At 34.4% G+C, this 11,191-nt stretch overlaps 1 protein-coding gene across 4 annotated transcripts in view; it reads left to right on the forward strand.

Annotated features, from left to right (window-relative positions):
* Positions 1-11,191, forward strand: part of LOC134213840 (protein HIRA homolog) — a 296,687-nt gene that overhangs the window by 132,743 nt on the left and 152,753 nt on the right. The window lies entirely within an intron of this gene.

Raw genomic sequence — 11,191 nt, forward strand, 5'->3', positions numbered from 1 at the left:
CAATGAAACCCTAATGTGTTTGAATAATCAAAACACACTTATATATTGATTCACTTGTTGTTTAAATTTTGATCATTTGATTTCTTTGGAAGCGGCATATTTCTGTGATACTATTCAACGATTTCCTGTGGGTGTGTTCTTATCGCTTTGCAATTCCGTTCTTTTATCCGATAATGCACCGTGAACAAGAATGCTCATAATTGTTTCAATAAAATGATTCCTGTAAAATTGCTCTACTGTAAAATCTATAACTTTTCACAACAGCTTTTTTTTCTTTGGCTTCCGACGATGGGCCTGGGGTGAATTTGGGCTTACGCTCTCATTCTCGTTTAAAAAGGGGTACTCTTATATTTTAGTTTTCTAGTACTTAGATAAATTCCATTAATGGTCTAAGTTGTTGAAACAGTGGTCCATTATCACCTCCATTTTGCCCATTGAAACTGCGATGACGTTACACAACATTTTTGATGGTATACTATGGTTGAACTACGATGTCGGAGCTATTCTGAATAAATTCTCATGGTTATATTGCAAATTCCATTCGCCCGAAGAACGAGATTCCCGGAAAGATCATTTGCCGAATGCCCGAATCAATAAGTGCGCGACGGCGAATGGAATTCGGGCCTATGTCATTCGGGCGTTTGTGGTAGATAAAATCAAAATCTATATGTAATTATTATACACTAGCAGACCCGACGAAGTTTGTTTCGTCTAAAATTGATTTATTCTATAATTAGATTTTGCGTTTTGCAGAAATTTCTGTTTCATTTGTATGGGAGCCCCCCTTTCCAAACGGGGGAGGGGTCTCGAACCATCTTAAGAACCTTCCCCGGCCACAGAAACCTCTACATACAAATTTTCACGCCGATCGGTTCAGTAGTTTCGGAGTCTATAAGGTTCAGACAGACAGAAATTCATTTTTATGTATATAGATTTATCGATAAGCTTTCTCATCGGAAGAAAGTATCTGTTGTAATATCTTAAAACGCAAACACTTTTGTTTTACACTAGGGGAAATGACGGCTTTGGCAGGTTTTGTTCTATTATTGTCAGGTGGGTTTTTGTTGACCAAATTATATGAAATTTGGCCACAATATTCTTTGATATGTAAAGAATGTTTAGGCCGAATTTGAGTATATATAGTAATAGTTATAGAAACCCCCCTGACAATAATAGAACAAAACCTGCCAAAGCCGTCATTTGTCCTATATCATATATATACTTTCACGTTCTAAGCATTCGAAAACAGAATAACTGCTAGACTAATCGCGCTCGCACCCAATATCATATACAAGGCCGACAATATCACCTTAATTGATTTACGGCGCTTGTACTTTGTTCACTTAACATCCCGCCTATAATCTAATAGAGAGATGCTACCACAGTTATCCATCCAGTAACAACCTTTACCGAGATTCCCATTGTATAATCATTTAATGCCGCCGTTGCTCGCAACGACCCGACAATACGCGCATGTACAGAGTGATATGCTGCTTGCATAACCCCCATGTACACATGTGGACAGTAGCGTTCATATTTGCGGACACTTCAAGTTCCCAACTTGTAATAAATTTTAACCCATGGAAGACTATGGAGACATGGAGATCTATTCGTTCTATCGTTCTATAAATTTCTAGTCAACAACTCATTCTCTCGCTCAAGAGCTCTGCCCAAGTAACACTTTAAACTTCCGGGACTCGCTTGGTCCTGGACCGCTCACGCAGTCCCGCTTCTGTTGTGAACGAGAAGCGTGCTTTTTTCGAAGGTGTTGTACTTTTTACAACGGCGCGAGTCCCCGAAGGTTAAGTTTTATTCCGCTCTAGCAATGGTATAAAAATAACAGAAAAGACCTTGCAAAACAAAACCTTGCAGAAAAATGATAACAAAATAAATTGGAGATGGCTAGAAAATATTTTTTTTTTCGGGATTTTTTTAAATTTATGTTTTCAACGAAAAGAAATGCGTGTTGAGTTTCATAGTGGAAGCCAGTATAAAAAAAACCCAGATTATTCCACCTAGCGGTGATGATGCCTTTCTCGTTCAATATGTAATGTATCAAGAAAAGCAGACAAATCTCGCTTAACTTTTCAAAAGGACCTAAGTAACATTTTTTTCATGAATTAATTTGAGCACTGCAATCATAAGCTTTCAAGTTGTTCTGTTGATTGCGCTAATGCTATTTAAATTATTTCATGAACAAAATGTTACTTAGGTCCTTTTGAAAAGTTAAGCGAGAAATCATAAAAGCACATTATTTCAATCACATTTGTTTGTAAGCATTAATATGCTTGCGCTACCATTGTTGCTGAATAATTTTTACTCGATTTTATTGCGACGGGATATTTTGAAAAAAAAAGCATTGTTTTGTCAGTAACCGGTCGGGTTAATTTTTAATAGCAAAAACCAGACCACATTCCCCGTCAAATGTAACTTGTTGCTATGTACCAGAAGCAGAAAGAGTGTTAATTTTTGGACACATATACACACAGATATACCTAATCTCAATTCATCGTTTGACCGATTGGTATAAACACTAGAGTGATTCAAAATTTGACTTTTTCGCTCCCCTGTGCTTAAACGATTGTTTTTGCTATTTTAATAGTCCTCCCAAATTTGTAGCTTATTTAGATGTAATTTGAATGTGCACGTGCCGTTAGAAGGTTATATGAAAATTACTATGAGAATTGCCACTTATGTAAAGGATCGTTTCGTGAAGCAGCCCAGAATATATTTGAATATATTTAACGCATCGTCATCATAGAATGGATCCTAAGCTGAAAGTCAGTTGTTGTTGCGAAGGAATCTGAATTTTGTGAGCAAAATTATAAAGAAAACAGAAATGCTCATTATTGATATTGGTGTTATTCTTTTACGTGTTAAATTGAATTTCCCACAATTCAGTAATTCCATAATAACTTTTCTTGCCAGCATCAAATCGTTTAGCAACAACGACGATATTTTCCCTTGTTAAATTTCCTATGTTGCTAACGTATTCATACATTTTTAGAGCTTAATGGGCAATGATGGAGAACGGTTTTTCACAAAAGTTACTGTTTTCATAGTAATTACATCCAAATTAGCTAAAAATTTATGACGATTATTAAAATGGCAAAACGATAAACGATGGCAGTTTAAGCATAGGGGAGCAAAAAAGTCAAAATTTGAATCACTTTAATAAACACTATGGATTTTTGAGTGATCCTAGTATACGACATTGCTATTTCGAAAACACTTGATATGGAAATTATCATCATCCAAAATGAGTCGAACATGTTTATTCTGTCTCAGGTGAAAGTATAGATTTGATAGTTCCGTTAGAATACGGCAGGCGTATACAAGTGATTTGGAAATCTCATGACCTTTCTTCTGCCAAGCTGACTCAATATAAGAAATAATGATGAACGCATGGTTGATTATCTTAGAGTAATAAATGAAAATCTTACGGTTAAGGTAAAAGAATCGCTATTCGTTGAATTTAGGTGAAAATAAATGGATTTTCCGAATCTTTTCATTGTGGCTCGATAATGAATAGTTAATATTAAATTGCAATGGAAATAATCGTTGAAAAATGTCCTACAATAGATTATATGAAAGATTTTAAGTGTTTTATGTGTTATGTGCCCTGTGGGTGCGTTTTGGCTCTAAGTTTCTAATATGACATCAGCATCTGCACTATGGGGCGGCTCCATACAAAGTGCTGGCCAATAATATTTTTTTGGTTTTTCTGCATTTTTTATAGTATTCTAGTAAGATTATCATAAGATTAAAAATATTTATATATTTTCATCGCATCAGGAAGATGTAACTAGTATTTAACCCAGTAATGAGCTACCTACTCTTGCACAATAAACTTAAACGATTGTTTTCAATTTTAGGGCTAGTTTAAATGCAAATCAAAACTAAAATAAGGTTGCTGTGCATAAAATTTAATAGGAGAGGTACAGGTGAAAGTCCAGACCCATCCCCCTTGGCCTCTCCCCCTAACCAAGATCGGACCGCTTCCCTATTTTTTGAAAATATGTTGTATAAGAGTATTGTTATATCAATCAGCTAATTTTTTGAAGCAATATTTCTCGACTAAAATAAATACTTCCCCTAAACAATTAGAAAATTCCCACACAAAAATAGAAAATTGCCAATAAAGAAATCAGGGTATGAGCAATAAATAAATATAAAATTTTCACAAATAAAACAAAACTTCCTTAAAAAATTAAAAAATTTCCACAAAACAAAAATAAATAAGCAAAAATTGCAATTATAAAAGAAGAATTTTCCATTAAAAAAATAAAATGTTTCACGAAAAAAAAATAAAAAGTTTCGATAAATAAATCAATATTAGCAATAAAAAATTACAAACTTTTCCACAAAATAAATATATTTTTTCCATAAAAAAATAAAATTTTTCCACAAAATGAACAAAAAAAAGAGCAATAAAAAATAAGAAAATTTCCATAAAGAAATATAAAAAAGCAATCAAACTGTGTTTTTTTTTTCATAGATAACCCCTTTTTAAAAGCGTCTAAAGTTCATGTAAAATTTCATCAGCTTTATTGATTTCTTGTATTTTTTTATGGAAATTTTCTTATTTTTTTATTGCTCTTTATTGATTTTGAAGAAAATTTTAATTTTTTATGGAAAAAAAAATTATTTTGTGGAAAATTTTGTAATTGTTTATTATTGCTAATATTGATTTATTTATGGAAATTTTGTATTTTTTTCATGGAACATTTTCATTTCTTTATGGCAAATTCTTCTTTTATAATTGCTATTTTTGCTTTTAAAGGTGCTTATTTATTTTTGTTTTGTGGAAAATTCTGAATTGTTTATGGAAATTTTGTTTTATTTGTGGAAATTTCATATTTATTTATTGCTCATACCTTGATTTCTTTATTGGCAATTTCTTAATTGTTTATGGAAAATTCCTAATTTTTAATGGAAATTTTATTTTGCTGCCATATTTCTCTTCCTTACCTCACCTCTCTCCCCACACAATCTTATGTGAACCCCCTCCCACCACTGGAGAAATTTCTTCCGTACAAATAAATCATTAAAACTAGTCGAAAGGATTATTTTTAAATATGTTTCCATTATTTTTACTGAACATATACACTGCCACTAACCGAAAGTCAGACTTATCTGTATATGGATGCCATATCCAAATAAGTCTGATTTGCGGTTAGCGGCAGTACAGGGGTTGGACAGAATGATCGGGACAGGCAAAATTTTATCGAAATTCAAATGACCATAACCTTGTGAAAATTCAACCGATTTCTTTGGTTCTTACAGTGTTCGACTGGAAAATTAATCATATTTTGGGAAACTGTTTCAAATTCATGTTCAGGCCGCTGGACACCGGAGATAATCCGGATTATTTGAGGGCATGTCAAAAATGCAATTTTTTGAGCTCTTGTAATTTTTGCTTGGATGAAATGTTGACTCTTTTTATATTTTTTACATAAGCTAGAACTCTTCATGAGTTGATTGATATATTGATGTCACAGATCGGACAACAAAAACCTGAGATATGGCCGTTTCCGTAATATCCGTGAAACCGGTTCCACCTATTGTCGCATGCACGCTATTGTTATAGTAGGCAGCGTTCTTGCACCAAGTGGTATCCTGTGGTTCTGAGCAAATATTTAAATCACAATTGTCCTAGACTACCGTCATACGCATATTTGTCCCATGTTTAAAAAGATTTCCTATGTACATGGGACAATTATGCGTGGAACGGCAGTAGAGGTGTGTGCCGGTCCGAAAATCGTCGCTGGCGACGGCGCACAAAGCAATGGATGGTCGGATTCGTCAAATTTCACGATATAATGCGATAAGTCGAAAACCATCAGTGCTAGAGTTCTAGAGATCTATTTTTGGTGTAAGTTGTCATTAGGGTGGCTCTTTTGTGACAAATTTCGTAAAATGATTTTTTTAATCTTTCAAATTAGGGGGTCGTACTGTTCTACAAAGTTGTAGAAAATTTAATTCTAAGCATTTTTGATAAAATAATATAAATTTTATCTCATACAGGTAATGTTTTATGACAATATTACTAAATTTAGATAGGGTGACCCCGAAAAAAAACAATTTTTAGCTTCTACTTTTTTCAATTCAAATTATTTTCAAAAACTGTCAAAGCATCGCTTCACGGTCTTCAGATTGCGCATCTTTTGGTTATATAATATGGTTGCTAGCTTTATTTTCAAACATGCTATTTATTTTTTGGTTTTTTCCACATGGTTACATGGAACTGCGGAATTTTCATACAAAAACTAATACGATCAAACAAAAGTGGACAAAGATGGACAAATGAGATGTCATGGATTTCATTGGCTTTAATGTATAGTTTCAGAAGACGATTGATTTGTTTGCTAATATTTGCTACTAATTGCAGTTGCAGAAAAATTACATTTTTCGTGAAAAAACGCTCATAACATGCTCGAAAATGAAGCTAGCAACCATATTATATAACCAAAAGACCAGCAATGCTTTGACAGTTTTTGAAAATAATTTGGATTGAAAAAAGTAGAAGCTAATAATTGTTTTTTTCGGTACCACCCTAACTAAATTTAGTAATATTGTCATAAAACATTACCTGTATGAGATAAAATAATATTATTTAGTCAAAAATGCTTAGAATTAAATTTTCTACAACTTTGTAGAACAGTACGACCCCCTTATTTGAAAGAATAAAAGAATACATTTTACAAAATTTGTCACAAAGGGGCCACCCCAATGACAACTTTCACCAAAAATAAATCTTTTCTTTTTGGCATCACCCGATTTACTCGAAACAAGTTGCATTCGAGTAGGAATGCGGTCCCATTGTTTTCTATTGAAAATTGGCCCAATCCGATATTGCTTTCGGAATTATTTAAAATCTTTCCCCTTGAAAAAAAATCAAAATGTATAGTAATAAAAAGAAAAACATGCAATATGATAGAAAAATGCGATCCTTTCCCTAAAGTGCTTTTTTTAAGACCTTTCTTATGTATTTTTTTAATACACTTTACGATGCACGAGAAAGGCATCATCGCCACTAGAAGGATTAATCTGGGTTTTTTACTTGTCATAAGACGAGTTTGTCCCTTCCATTTAATTCCACCACTTTATTGTACCTTGACAGATACGTATTTCGACCTGAACAGTAAGATCGTCTTCAGTGTCTCGTACTTGACTCGTCTTATGACAAGTGAAGACATTCCACTAAAGCTCAAAATAATTTTACTTAACTGTTTTTGTTATGCTCGATAATCGTAATTAACAAAGAAAAAAAATTAAATAGACTAACGCTCATCCGCAGCTGGATTCTCGTTCCGCAGATAGTATAGACCCCAAACTAAACTGTGGTGGTGGTCTCTTGAGACTGCTCGGCCCTGCTCGTTAGATATAGTCCAACTTAGGCAAAAATATATATTTTTTCAATAATTAACCATTTCTTGGCAATTTTTATTACTCGTGTACCCTCAACAGCATACTCATTTTATAGTTTAGACAATTACCTTTCCATCGGTGTATCAAATTCAAAAGTTGGACCGTTATTCGCTGAGAAAATTGCATTTGTTTGAAATGCAATTTTTTTCTACTAATTCTACAATTTTCCTAAGTCTGATGTCTGTGGCGCAATGAGTTTTCATCAGAGGGCTGAAATTTTGGGAACCTAGGTTTGAACTACCAACAGGGGGTGTCATTGGGCCAAAATGTGATATGCTCAAAGTAAATGTTACAAAGCTCTAGTAGTTAACTTTGGAATCAAGTTTTAATTAGTTTGGTACAAGCTTGAAGAATGAATTTACCACTGTGTGGGGAAAAATAATAAATGAGGTAAATTCTTCAAAGTTACATGTTGTTTAAAATTGGCCCCATCCTTAGCCCTCACAGGGGGTGACATTGGGCCAAATGAAATAAAGTTCAGCGGTGACGATGCAACGATTCAATCGTTCATTCAAAATAATTGCCTACATTACGGCTCTTGCCAACTATGTATGGCAAATCAACGAAAGGCTTGGCCCAATCTCACCCCTTTTCAGCGTGCATTGCTCGTTGCTCAGAAAAACCAGAACCGCTATATAAATATTCATAAAATTCGATAAAACAACAACAGATTATCGTAACATGATAACCAGGTATCCATCGATCTGAAAACTAGTTATGTAATAGATTTGTGGGGCATTACTGACACTATTTTAATACGGGTTCATTCGTTTTACATTCAAATTCCAAGCATTATGGTACGAGCACAATTAGTTCTTGGAATTTGTTTTTGTGATTTCCTATACGTGAATTTTAATATAATTTCGAACCGTTTGAAGTTTTCATCAAAATTCGTAACAGTTTCTGAGATATAAGGAGTTGAAACATTTTCGTTTTTGGCCCAATCTCACCCCTAGGCCCAATGTCACCCCGAACGACGGTATCCGTCTATCAAATGGTATACAAGACACGTCATTCAAAGCAAGTCATTTTTTTGATTTTTGGCCATCACTTTCCCATAGTGATCTGGTCGAGTTGGATTTTTATTGCGCCAACTTTGTGATCCACTTCTGTATATCATGCCTGCCATATCCTAACGGAAATATCAAATCTGTCATGAACATGTACTTCTGCAGAGCTGGCATTTCCTCACACACTGTGCACAATGAGGAGATTTTAATACACATCACAGAGAGTGACGCTGATACTCATCGTGTAACAAAGCCAACGCGGTGAGTGAGGACGAAGACGAAGAGTGAGAGAATCATTCCGGTGAGAGTTGGGCCGACGCAAAGTTGTGCAATATTCTTGGAAACGATATCGTTTTCTATGAAGCTTGCTGAATTTTTTTGGAACACAAACATATTTCGCTTTGAAATAGTAGTTTGTGCAACTAGTTAGTAAAGATGATTTTTTCAGCACGAGTTGTACGTTTATCCAACGAGGCTTGCCGAGTTGGATAAATACTACGAGTGCTGAAAAATCGAGTTTTGCAACGAGTTGCACACGCTATATTTTGCAATGACGAAAACGGCTTCAGTATGTTAAATATGTACCAAATTTTACAGTCTAATTTACTTCACATGATCATTCTTGCAGAATAAATCATGTTGCTGCGAGAGCTATTCGATTCCATGTTATAGAACCACATTGCATAGCTCTCCAAACCATTTGGCGATAGATGAACTTGTATTTGGAAAATTATATCTTGTCCATCAAACTATTTAATTTATGACGTGACACAGAGAATACACTATTTGAACACCTACCCATGCTAATTCAGCAAAATATAGTCATGTAACTGCTGTTCTGATATTGGTTTCCATTATAACACTCAAATCAGTGCTATAATGGATATTATGCAACCCATTTGAGTTGCATAATGGTCATTAAAGTACCCATTTGGTTGGTATGGAAAAGTAGGCCGTTTTATCACTCGAAGACGAACTGTAAACGGGGTGACATTGCGCATCTCGAATCGAATCACTCGATTCGTAAGTTTTTCGATTCGTTTCGAAAAAATAGCGGCATTATGTATTTCGTTCGACTTCATTCAGTCGCAGTACAAGATTTCGAATGGTGTTGTACTAGTTCAATCGAGTATGTTCTGTCAAACGTAATGTAAACAGAGAGAATAAGAGATAGCTGTCTCCGTGTTTAGTATGCCGCCTGCAGGAGAGACAACCTTCAGCGCATGGCGAATGTGTTACTCACAGAGAGAATAAGAGTAATTTCATCTGCGTGTAGTATGTTGTCTGTTGGATAGGCATCTTTCATGGCATGAATTGACAGTTTATTTATAAGCAAGCAAATTGTGCTCGATGACTTTGAAAAGCAATATTATTCATTGAGCAGTTGCAACCGATTAAAACATTATGCCGATACGACATATTTTGTAAATTGAGATATTGTTACGACACAAATTATAAGTTTTATGTTTATTAGAATTTATGCCACAGATCCAATTTTGAGCTAAATAATTTAAAGCTTAATTAAAATTTAATAAGAAGGATTCGATAATAAATTACTTTGATGTTTCTATGTGTTTTAGTTAAATGCACTTGATTCATCTCATGCGCGTTTTTTTATTTAACTCATTTATTTTTACATAGATTGTGGAATAAACACGTTTTTACGCAGATTTTCCTCATGGATTTTTCACGCGGTTTATCGAAATCGTCAAAAATTACGTGAAAACTTCGAAAAACCGATTTTAGTTGAAGTCGTTTTTACGCGGATTTCGGGATAATTAGAAATTGCATATTGTCAGGGAACTGTAAAAGTAGGTATACTTATGACATTGTTTTCCTCAAGAAACAATAATAAAACCACAGTCTGTGATAAAACATTTATTCTCTTCTCGTAGAGAAATAATATTATCAATTTCCCACCTTATCGGCCGCGACGATTTGAAATCGTCGCAAAACAAATTGACGACAAAATTGTCGCCAGCAGAAATGGCCAAAGATCTGTCAAATTAATGTGAACAAAATTTTATATACTCAATAATCACATTATTTCCCAAAATTGAGCCCTGTTTTTAATGCAGATTGACATTATTTTCTAATAAAACTAACATAATTTTAGAATAAAGATACTGGCGACGATTTTGATAGTGCCTAAAAAATGGTCGGAGCGTTTTGTTACCAAGGAAACAGACAATAACAAATTATAATTAAAAACTTTCAGCAAGAAATGACTCTCGAACAATATTCGAAAGCTAAAAAGGTGACGAGTGTTTTTCATTCGACTTGAGTCGTTTTTCAGTGTGCTATCGAGCATCCATAATGCCAAAACATCTCGTTATTCTTGTACCTCCTCGAGCATACTCGAACGATGAGTCGTTTTCGAGATCGAATCGAAACCCGTAATGCCAAACATGTTCGACTCGATAGAATTACGTTCGAATCGAGATGCACAATGCCACCCCAGGTATTATGATCAGGAATTGCAAAAAATTAGTTAACTACGTCTCAGTTAGAAATGGCTTAGAGCGCTTGGCGCTTATGGCGCTTTGAAAAATTAGTTAACTACGTCTCAGTTAGAAATAGCTTAGAGCTCCATGCTAAAATGAATAACATTGGTGAATTAGGACTGAATAAAATAGAATAAGCGCAAAAGCCAAAAGATGATGTTTAAAAGGAATGGCACGGGAGAGCAAACGGTGGAATTTTTAAAACGTTTCTGAAGATTCTGCAGCAATTTAGATAAAAGCGGTTAG

Source organism: Armigeres subalbatus, chromosome 2, assembly GCF_024139115.2.
Source record: "Armigeres subalbatus isolate Guangzhou_Male chromosome 2, GZ_Asu_2, whole genome shotgun sequence".
Taxonomy (NCBI): Eukaryota; Metazoa; Arthropoda; class Insecta; order Diptera; family Culicidae; genus Armigeres; species Armigeres subalbatus.